Consider the following 10,836-nt stretch of genomic DNA (forward strand, 5'->3'; position numbering starts at 1 on the left):
GAGCTGGAGTGCAGAAGAGGTGAGCTAGGGAGATGTATTTTGTGCAATTCCTGCATAGCCCACTAGGGCACTATGCAATCATGGAAGACTGCTACATCCACAGCTGTCTCCAAAAAGTGACTCTGAAGCTCAGACTGGAAACTGGTCTTGGGTCTGGTTGCCCACGTTGGTGGGGCAGTGAAGATTTGGGTCAGTTCTTATTTTATCTGAACTAGTCCATCCATCCTTCATCTATTGACTGTCACTGAACTAAGATGGGTGCACTGCCATGTGGGACTAAATCCTTGCTAATGGAGATACAGTATCTCTTTCTGTATTAGGAAAGGGATTCCTATCCAAGGCAGAGGAGACGCAGGAAGGAAACTGTATACTTAATAAAAGTTTTAAATGTGTCATTTTTGCTTACCAAAGAAGATTGCCCAGGAAAATCTGACTGCTTAATGGATTGTTCAAATGCTCATTAGCATCAAGCAGATTTATTTGAACAGATAATTATCCTTATATTGTGCTTTCATCACTGGGATTGTTTATGTTGAACTGTCAAGCAGCAGTTCTCAAATTGTATCCCTCGATGTGTGGAGCTTCCTTTTATGGCTAGAAGAGAAAAACAAATTTTTTTTCCAAAACCTCAGCTCCATTTTAAACCTCATTTTAATAAGTCTTATGAAAGACTTTGAAGTTCAGACACATCAGGTCACGTGTCTTTCAGGCTTTCAGGCAGTAAGGGGAGTTGAATACATAGATCCTCCCATGCAAAATACAATGCTATTCAAACTTCTCTTGGCTGATGTAATTCATCTATCACAAACTGGAAGGAGCATGCACAAAAGAGGTGTGAGCCATAAATGACAGCTTCTCTCTTCAACAGCCAATTAGAATTTGACAACGGATCAGCATTTGCCTCAGCCCTTGGTTTCAGTATGGTTAGCAAATCAGTCTATTCACAGCTAAAAGTGATTAGCACCTTATGAAAGATAGCAATTTGGGAGCTAATCAAAATGCCTTTAGGCAAGGCTTAATGCAGTTGCTTACTGCGAGAGGAATTATGACAGTATATTTGTGTCCTCCCCGTTCTTTCTAGCTGTCAGTCAGCTTTCTCATCCCATGCGCTGCTTGTCTATGGAACAAGCCCATTTTGCTAGCCAATAAAAGCATTCCTTCACTGCAGTAGCAAGTGACCAGTACGACTGTGAGTGACCAGCATTTACAAATAAACTCAAAAAGGTTCTTCGCAGCTAAGGAGAGAGTGATTTTCCTTTCCTATTTTAATCCAATCCCTCCTAGCAGTAGAAATTCTTTAAAGGAGTGCACTTAAGAATGAAATCTTTTGGGGTCCCTATGTTGGAAGCATCTGAAAATAGACGCAGCTTGCACTGTCCTGCGTGTGGGGATATTCCAGCTGCAAAGAGGCAAACCTCAGGTACACTGACTTCTTCATGGCCCTTATTGTTAATCTGAAAGAAAGGAGATCATCCCAGTCACAAGGGTATCGTCAGGGACAGCTCTTAGTTTGGCTATGGCGTGAGTAGGGTGTGATGTGCAGAGGGCTCAGCGCATGGTGTAGAAGAGGAAGATTGTGTCAGCTGGGATGGAGTCAGGCACAGGCCATTCATTGTGGCTCAGGGAGAATTTTGGCAACTAGTAGGGAGAGCTGGTTTGTACTGAGGGAGTTCATTTAACAGCACAAGTGTTCAATCCTAGCCACTCCTAGAGCCTTAGAATTCTCTCTGCCCTACAAGGGGAGTTCTACTGAGAAACACTGTACAAAGAGGTAGGGTTTCCTCATTCTCCTTCCAAGGTAAGTGTTGCATTTAGCTTACGTGAACTGCAATATGAAGACTGCACTTTCCAGCACACAAAAGTCAGGCAGTGACAAAGCTAGGACTGTCTTACTCCCATATCTCACTGCAGTCTGGGGTTTACTTTGCTGATACTGCACGTCATAGATAACCAAAACTACAGCTGTCTTGTCCGCCTAAACTTCCTCCCTTTCTGGTAGGTAGGGCTGGTTTATAGGGATTTTTTTTTTAAGTAAGAAAACAAAGAGTCACCCTATAGTCTGGACCTCCTCTGCAAGGAGCACATTGTACAGTTCCATTTGCAAGAGGTAACCTTCAGTGGTTAGACACAGTCAGTTGTCCCCGCATTAGCTGAGGGGAGGAAAGCTGCTGGGGAGCGCTGCTTAGCCAAACCAACAAGATGAAGGGGAGCTGTGTCCCCTCCCATGGTTTCTCTTACCTTTAGCACCTAGTAACATTCTAATTACATCTTTACATGTTTAAATGTACAATTGTGGGGCCAGGTTCTCCTCCCCTTTGTACAACTGTGCTTGTACATGTACTCGTCAAGTGCCTAGGCCACATAAGAGGTTAATGAGTCTGTTAACTGCTAGCTATGGAGCTAAATCCTATTAAATTAAGGGTAGAGGTTCATTCTTTTAGAGCTTCAGGTCCTGGGTTCAAACCCCACTGGGACCCATGTGGAGTTGATTACACTTAGCTTCTGCAATGCAAATAGAAGGACAGAGAGAATGTCTCTCCCCTGAGCAAGGAGCTTTTTCATACCAATTGTAGTATGGCACAGTTTCTGGGACCAGCCACTAGAGGGAATCATGATCACATGTGAGCAGGTCTACACTATGGCAGGGATCAACTCCCTGAGACTGATCCACAGGCGGTTGATTTAGCGGGCCTAGTAAAGAACCACCAACTCGACTGCAGATCGCTCTCCAGTCGATCATTGTACTCTACCCCCGGATGAGAAGAGTAAGGTAAGTAAACTGCAGCTACGTTATTCATGTAGCTGGAGTTGCATCGCGTAGGCTGACTTACCTCATTAGTGTAGACATAGCCTTGGTCTCGGCACATAGTTGAAATTAAAGATAGGTGTAACACAATGGCCTGTGTGGCTATGTCTACACAACCATAATGTAGCTGGAGTCAAAGTACCTTAGATTGAGTTACCGTGGGGTGTTGACGGGAGAAAAATCTCCTGTCGACTTACCTTACTCTTCTCGTCGGGGGACAGAGTACAGGGATCGACTGGAGAGCAATCTGCAGTTGATTTGGTGGTTCTTTACTAGACCCGCTAAATCGACTGCCCGTGGATCACTCTCAGAGCATCAATCCTTGCCATAGTGTAGACCTGCCCCTAGTATGAGAAATTTTAGTCTCAAAGGGGAGCGTGGAAGATGGGTGAATTTAAACAGGAGGATGAGGTCACCTTACTATATTAACTGTTGTTTTTGATAGGGATAGCACTATTACGAAGTATGGGCCGTGTTTGAAAAAATAAAGTGAGCAGGGTGCCTTTTTCACATTATAGTGCAATACGGTAACACTAGACCACACACAAACAACTTTCCAGGCTAACAGACGAGTTGAGACCACCTTACTATTCTAGACCAACAACAAGCGCTCCATCAACAGTAGATTGTCATTAGCAGTAAGGTTATTCTGAAGCGTGACAGATCAGGCAGGCAGTGTAACTGCTTTTGACATCTGCTGGAGTTCTATTGCTCAGCTGAGATGATATGCCTCAAATTGATAAACATCAGTTTCAGGCAGGTGATGAATCATTTTCAGCCATACCTCCCATTTCCTATCCTTCTGCTAGAGGAGATGGTGGAAAAACACACGTTTAATACTATGGTTGGATTGGATGCTTTTAATGTTTCATAGATTTTTGCTCTATGCCTACTCTGTTCTTGATAAGAAAATGTATAGAGATTAAGATTAGCTCATCTACAAAAGTGTCTTACACTATAGGGGATATAGCCAACCTGGTACAGAAGTTGTCTTACACAGAAGCACCCCATCCTGTTGGCAGGTGTTGATACTAGTGGGGAAGGTTATGTCCCTTCTGCTGACTTCCTGAGGCAGGTAGCTTATTATATCCTCTGGATATAAGGGACATAGGAAAGAAGTGTGGGTTTAGCAGGCCTACTGAGTCCTGGGAGAAGCAACACCATGTGATCAGCAGTGGACCACAGTTTGGGAACCTTGGTCTTAGAAGAATTAGGTGTTCAAAGGAAAGATCTACTGATTGAAATGTAAAATTTCACACATGAGAAGAGGGATTAATAGTCAGGAAATGGGAACTGACAACACATCAATGTAACACATGTGATACCATTGTGGTTCGCATGTCAGCTGCATTAAAAAAAGAATTTTGTGCTACAGAAAAAAAAAACCACGGGATGTTTAGAATAAGTGACACAGAAAACACTCAAGCGAACTCTTTCATGCATGGGCAAGCATAACAATTTGCCAGCATTCTGAGGGGAATCGCTCTGGATTAACCTTGAATACTTGGTGATTGCTATCCACTGGAAAAATGTCTTTTTAATTAGGGGACCCCCCAATCATCTGCAGCATAGCAGATTTTGCCAAATCCTAAAGGCAGTCATGTGTTGCTGAACTGATTTGAGGGTTATGAGGAGGTCTAGTTTAAAGAGTCACATTCCACAGGTTTTCCTCACAACCCTAAAACAATACAGGCATTCAGATTACGTGCTCAAGCAGCATAAACTGGCATCTAGTTTTGCCATCATTGAAATTCATTGTTGCTGCCAGGTAGGATAAACTTCCATAGGGAGCATTACGCTGGAGACAGTTTTGGGTTAAACAGACATGGTACTCCAGTAAGCCTATAAAGAGATGGAGCCAAACGTAGAGCTTGACTTCCCCTGAATTAAGTAGGATCTAAATCAGGAGTCAGCAACCTATGGCACGCGTGCCGAGCCGATTTTTAATGACACTCTGCAGCCACTGCTGGCCCCGCTCAGCCCGCTGCCGAACCCCGGCAGTGGGCTGAGCGGGGCCGACGGCCGGGACCCCGGCAGGCAGCAGCGTGCCATTAATAATCCTGCCCGGCCCAGTCTGCTCTTCTCTGCCCCCCACCCCCCACCTACCGCTCTCTCTGGCGGGGGCAGAAGCAAACTTGGTCCTGCTGGCTGCTGCTGCTGTAGGGCAGGCTCCACCGGCAGCCAAGCTTCCCCCAGCGAGCTGCGCCGTGCCCCACCTCCTCTCCCTCCCTGCCGCCGCTGGCCCTTGTGGGGGGGGGGGAGAAGAGGAGCCCCAGCGCCCTCGATGCTCAGACCAGGAATGAGGCGGAGAAGAGGCAGGAGTGGGGCCTTGGGGAAGGGGGGTTGGAATCAGGGCATATCCCTCCAGCCCCCTGATCCCAGCCCTCTGCCCTGACCCCTGCACCCCCCCCACACACCTCAGCCCCCTGCACCCACCCCACAACCCCAGCTCTGACTCTGGCCTCCCACACATCCCCAGCCCCCCAATGCCCTGACTCTTGCACCCCTCCCACCCTGAGCACCAAACAGGAGCTCCTGCCCGCCCCCCCCACCCACATTCCCACCTGCACCCCTCACACCAAATGGGAGCTTCCCAGGGAAGCACTCCACACCCAAACCTCCTGCCCCAACCCTGAGCCCCCTCCCTCATTCTAGCTCCTGGCCAGACCCTGCACCCCAACCTGCTCCTTCACCCCAGCCCTGTGCTCAGTGCACCCCCACCCTCAGCTCAGTGCAGAGAGAGGGGAAGACAATGGGGCAGAACCAGGGAGAAGGTAGGTACCAGTCTGTGTTGGCAGGGCCAGGACCCCAGACCAGCAGCGGGCTAAGCGGGGCAGCAGCCGGGTCTCTGGCTGGCAGGAGCCAGCAGATGGAACCCCAATCCTGGCCCCTTGACAGCTGGGGTCTCGGCCGCAGGCCCCTCTCAGCCCACTGCCAGCCTGGGGTCCTGGCTGCTGGCCCCTTGCCAGCCGGGGTCCCAGCTGCAGGCACCACTCAGCCCGCTGCCGGCCTAGGTGAATGGAACCCCAGGCCGACAGCGGGCTGAGCAGGCCGGCAGCGTAAGATCAGCATTTTAATTTAATTTTAAATGAAGCTTCTTAAACATTTTGAAAACCTTGTTTACTTTACATACAACAGTAGTTTAGTTATATAATATATAGACTTATAAAGCGAGACCTTCTAAAAAACGTTAAAATGTATTACTGGCACACGAAACTTTAAATTAAAGTGAATAAATGAAGACTCTGCTCACCACTTCTGAAAGGTTGCTGACCCCGATCTAAATCCATAATTAGATAATAATCATTCCACTCAGAATACCATCTGACTACCATGCCCAAAGAAACCAAAATAATTTAAACAGTCACAACTGAGCACTTACTGCCTGTTGTTGACCATTTGGTGAAAGGGCAGCAAAAAAAAAAAAAGGGGGGGTTCTCTGTCAGTGACCAGACAAGACAGACTTTATTAGTCATATGCTAAACAGAAAACAATCACAACTAACAGTGACTGCTTCTCCAAAAGCTAACTGTTATATGAGCAGGTAAACAAAAGCAGCAAAATTGTTCACAAAAGTATTGAGGAGTCCCAGTAATTTTACAGTTACGGTAAATGCAGATATCGACAGAATGTGAGTTTCATATTATGCTATTTCAGTTCTCTTGTCCAGTCTTCGTCAATGACCAACACACAGTATTTAGTTCTTCCCACCAGATCTCACTAAAACATTCAACATCTGAGGCATATGTTTGCAGAAAAGGGGCTCATTTGCAGAAAAGGGGCTTCACCTGACCTTGTATAGCACACCAAGAGTACTAATCTTGATTGGGACCTCTGGCTGCGACTATGATATCAACATGGACCACACCTGGGCTGTCTTCTAAAAGGGTGTGTTCGCAGGGAGTACTGCCTCCTGAAATTGATCTGGAAATGCTCTGATGTGAACTGCAGCAGCTACAGAATTCTCCAATGGCTGCATCAGAGAAACAATCAGTCATGGTCTTCATTAGGATACCCCACTAGATGAGACACTACAGATGTCAAGATTTTATTAAATGTAGAGTTAATATTCAGCTAACAGCTCACAAAGCCAATAATTTAGGCACACAGCAGTCTGGGCTAATGCTACAGAAACTAAGTGTCATGACCTAGAGGCCAACTTTTTTATTCTTAGAGAGTAAGGTACTGCCATGGTTTTATTAGAGGTTAGCAATAACCACCCTAAAGTTGTAACATAATCAGATTCTTTCGTCATAGGTTTTAAAACACATGATTGACTTGCAGAAACTGCAGATTTGTGCTAATTTTACTTAAGCCTATAAAACACCGAAAGAGACAGCTCAGGAAGTCATAATCTAATGCAGGATGTGTGTTATTTTACTACACAAAGGTTTGGGTCACTAGAATTACTTTCCCTTTGCAGATATACGTGCCAGTCAACTAAAACCATGATTTTCCAGTAAGCACTCCAAACCCTAGGTTAAAGTTTCAATGCCACAATTTAAAAAACACACCAAAACACAGAGCAAGAACAAATGAAATTAAGTCATAAATCACGATCATCCAGAAGGTTTGCTGAAGGCTCAATACCAGAAATAGCAGAGGGACAATTACCAACTTTTTTTTAAGTGAACAGTAGAAGGAAAGGTAGCATTAAGTAACATTTGAAGAGTGGGTCTCATATTAAAGCATCATGATTTTAGTAAACAGGAGACATAAATCAAGTGTGTAGCTTCCTTTTCTAGGAAAAGCAAGCTACAGAGAAAACAACACTCTGGGGACAATGCAGATTTTAATCCAATCTGCTTGTCACTGGATAGATTGATACAACTGGGTCAAAAGCTTCATGTCATTAGAGTTTTCTCCCCATCTTACTATACTATATTATGGTTTCCACCCTGTCAGATTTCACCAGATTAACTGAGTCATACTGAACTCCTACTTGAACAGAATTGATCTGTAGGGGACTCTTACCTTTATGGCAGCAGGTTTCCCTCTGGCTGGTTGGGTGATGAAGGCTTTTGTTTTGGTTAAAAGGCTACTTCTTCCTGGGTAATTAAGTCCAAGTAAAACACAGATCCATGGCCTCCCTGGGACACAGTCATCCCCCTAATGCAAGGGGTGCAACTTCCTCTCTATCTCTGGAAGCCTTAACTTGGAGCCCCTAAACCGAGCAGGTGCAGACAACAGGCTTCAAGGTCACACCACTGATCTCACACCAACTTGCAGCTATCTAAATCTTCAGGTTCACCTCTATTAATGCATCACTGCTCCCCAACTTGCCTAGCTCTCTGTAGCTATTCACCAGGTTCTTTCTTCCCCCAGCTCTCAGCATGAGGAACCTCTACCCAACTTCTTACTCCCTACCTAGGCTCTCTTCTTACTGAGGGCTAGGACCTGTCCTTTCTCCTGCTTCCCAGCAAGCCTTGCTCTGTCACGTGCTCCTTCTGGGAACTACAACACCCAGAATACCCAAAAAGAGACTGTGACCCAAGGAAAAGGCCCACTGGGCCAGACACACCCTTAAAGAGCCAGTATGCCTTTCTAAAGTCTCAAAAGAGCATCTGAAGGCAATGTTTGTTATTCAGCAGGAGGCATGGCTCTCATGTTGAGATGGGTCACTGCACTGCTGGAAGTGCTATCTTTTGGATGAGACATAAAACAAAGGCCTTTGGATTTTTGTAAGAGAAGGTGTAAACACTAGCGTTCCGGCCAAATTTCATCCTGTTTTATTATATTGTCTCTCTAAACAACCACTGCAGTTTCAATAGAGTAAATATATTCTGTGCTTCTTGTCCTAAACTGCTGTATATCATTGAAACTAGTTGCCACCCTTCACTCCAGAGCAGGTTGTTTTTCAGTGATGAATGAGGAGATGCCTGGCTTGTATCACTTTGTAAATTGCTTTGGGAAGAAAGGCACAAGATGAATGTAGTTTGTTTACCAATAATCTTCCAGTTCTTCCACCATGAGGCTGACTATTTGAATGGTTAAGTACTCGATAAAAGATTTAACTAGGAACCAATGCTTTGCATGGACCACCCACTTTTTCCTCATGTGGAAAATGCAAAGATGCTTTCAACAAGACAATGCACCATGTTTTCTGATCAGGTTCTTATACCCGGGTGTTTCTGCAAACCATCTTGTAATGAGATTGAGAACGAAAATGGAACCAATAAGCATGCCCTCTTTGTTGTATGCGGTGTTGGTCCCAAGATATTGGAGAGACAAAGTGAATGAGGTAATATCTTTTATTGGACCAACTTCTATTGGTGAGAGAAACAAGCTTTTGAGCTACCCAGAGCTCTTCATCAGATCTGGGAAAGGAACTCCGAGTATCACAATTAAATACAAGATTGAATAGATAGTTTAGCATAAGGAGTTAGCACATATTCTAAAGGACCATTCCAGGTGAAGTTTGTTGTAACCTGTTATGTCAGCATTAGAAAATATCACATTAGAGAAGAGGCCAGCTAACTGGAAGTATGGAATTCCATCAGGATCACCACTTCAAGAAAATGCAAGGTGTCTCCTCAAAAAGAAATGTTAAAAAAAATCGTTTCAGGGAGGGCAAGGATTTCTACAGAGAAAAATCATGTCCCCAGCATCATGCCATAAATCAACAGGTTCTATAGCCTGTGGGTTAAGAAGGTCACTGATTGTTGATGTTTTGTTTTACTTGATCTCATCTTGGCTAAGAAATCAAAACCGAAGGTCACAATCAAGCTTAGGGTATGTAAACAGATGCATTACTGTGCAAAGCATCAGAGCAGGCCAGCAGCACCAGACCAGGTCTGCGCAACGATATTCTGCATTTTGAAGGCAGGCACTGCTCTTTTGTTTCACTTGAGCCACATGCCTCATTGACAAGTTTCCATCCAAGCTGTATTTCATAACTGCAGCCAGTACTGGACTCTGAAAGAGCATGTGCGTGTTTAGCAGAAGAGGGGTGTCATGGGGTGCTGCTCTCCAGCACAACACTTGGTGGCCCTCTCATGGCCTGTCAGGGGGATTACGCTCAGGGCCCCCTGCAGTTCTGTCAGTCAAGTACCCAGACTGCATTGGTTCAAGGCATGCTCCCCTTAATGAGGTCTGACTTATTAAGTCTTTCTACCAGCATTACTCACTTTGGTTAGTTGCCCCAGCTCACCCTACTCTGGGTCCATCTAAATGTCCCGCTCAACAAGTTCAGAACAGAAGTCCCCAGCTCTCCTCCTTGGAGCTGGGCTATAATTTAGCCAGCTTCTGCCTCAGCTGGCCTCTTTTCCCCAGTTAGCCCTCAGACCCAGAGACTCAACAGCCCAATCTTCTCCTGCTAGTAGCTACCCTGCTATGAGGGAAGAGACAGCATTTATGCCGGTCCCCTTCCCCTACCTCATCCCCAACTGGCTGAGTGAGAGGGAGCCTTGCCGCACCCTCTCTGCAAGGCTCCTGGCCCCAGGCCCTTAAAGACGCAGTGACAGGATTTCCTCCCAAGCATTACTTATTCCCAGGACAGCTTCCTCTCTATCAATATCTCTTAGGTCCTTGTCTGTATCAATACACTGGACCTTCTAAAATTTTAAAGGGCCAAGCCACATGACAGGGTGTGCTGACCAGTAGGTATCACTACCCTTAAGGGAGCAGACTACCCCATCACAAGGAAGTTATTGGATAAAGTCATCCCAAAGCTCCTTTCTATCAAGGGGCAACTTGATAAGAAGGCTTTTATTGATTGCTTCTCCTTCTCCACATACTTTGGGTTCTTGGCTTTCCTACTGCTGAGCTCAGAATGTTCTTCAAAGATGACTGTATTTGAGGAATATATATATTTTCTAGGTTATGTTTTTATTTGGGCACTATCCCTCTAAGTCACAAGGATCAGTGAAAAAGGAAAGTTTCCACACATGCTTAGGATGTTTGCTCTTTCTATGTTTCCTTCTTGTACTAAGTATGGTTCATATTGTCAGCCATTAACATGCAAGAGGTACTTATGAAATCAATGGTCTCTAGCTGCCTTTATTTTATCCATCAAGGTTCCTTTAACATCA

General features: G+C 45.2%; 1 long non-coding RNA gene across 1 annotated transcript in view; it reads right to left on the reverse strand.

Annotated features, from left to right (window-relative positions):
- The window catches only part of LOC123351167, a 28,911-nt gene extending 20,641 nt beyond the window's left edge, over positions 1–8,270 (reverse strand). Inside the window, exon 1 of the long non-coding RNA XR_006573943.1 lies at positions 7,781–8,270. This is a non-coding gene — a long non-coding RNA (uncharacterized LOC123351167). The remainder of the gene's footprint in view (positions 1–7,780) is intronic.
- Positions 8,271–10,836: the final 2,566 nt, after the last annotated feature.

Source organism: Mauremys mutica, chromosome 16, assembly GCF_020497125.1.
Source record: "Mauremys mutica isolate MM-2020 ecotype Southern chromosome 16, ASM2049712v1, whole genome shotgun sequence".
NCBI lineage: Eukaryota > Metazoa > Chordata > Testudines > Geoemydidae > Mauremys > Mauremys mutica.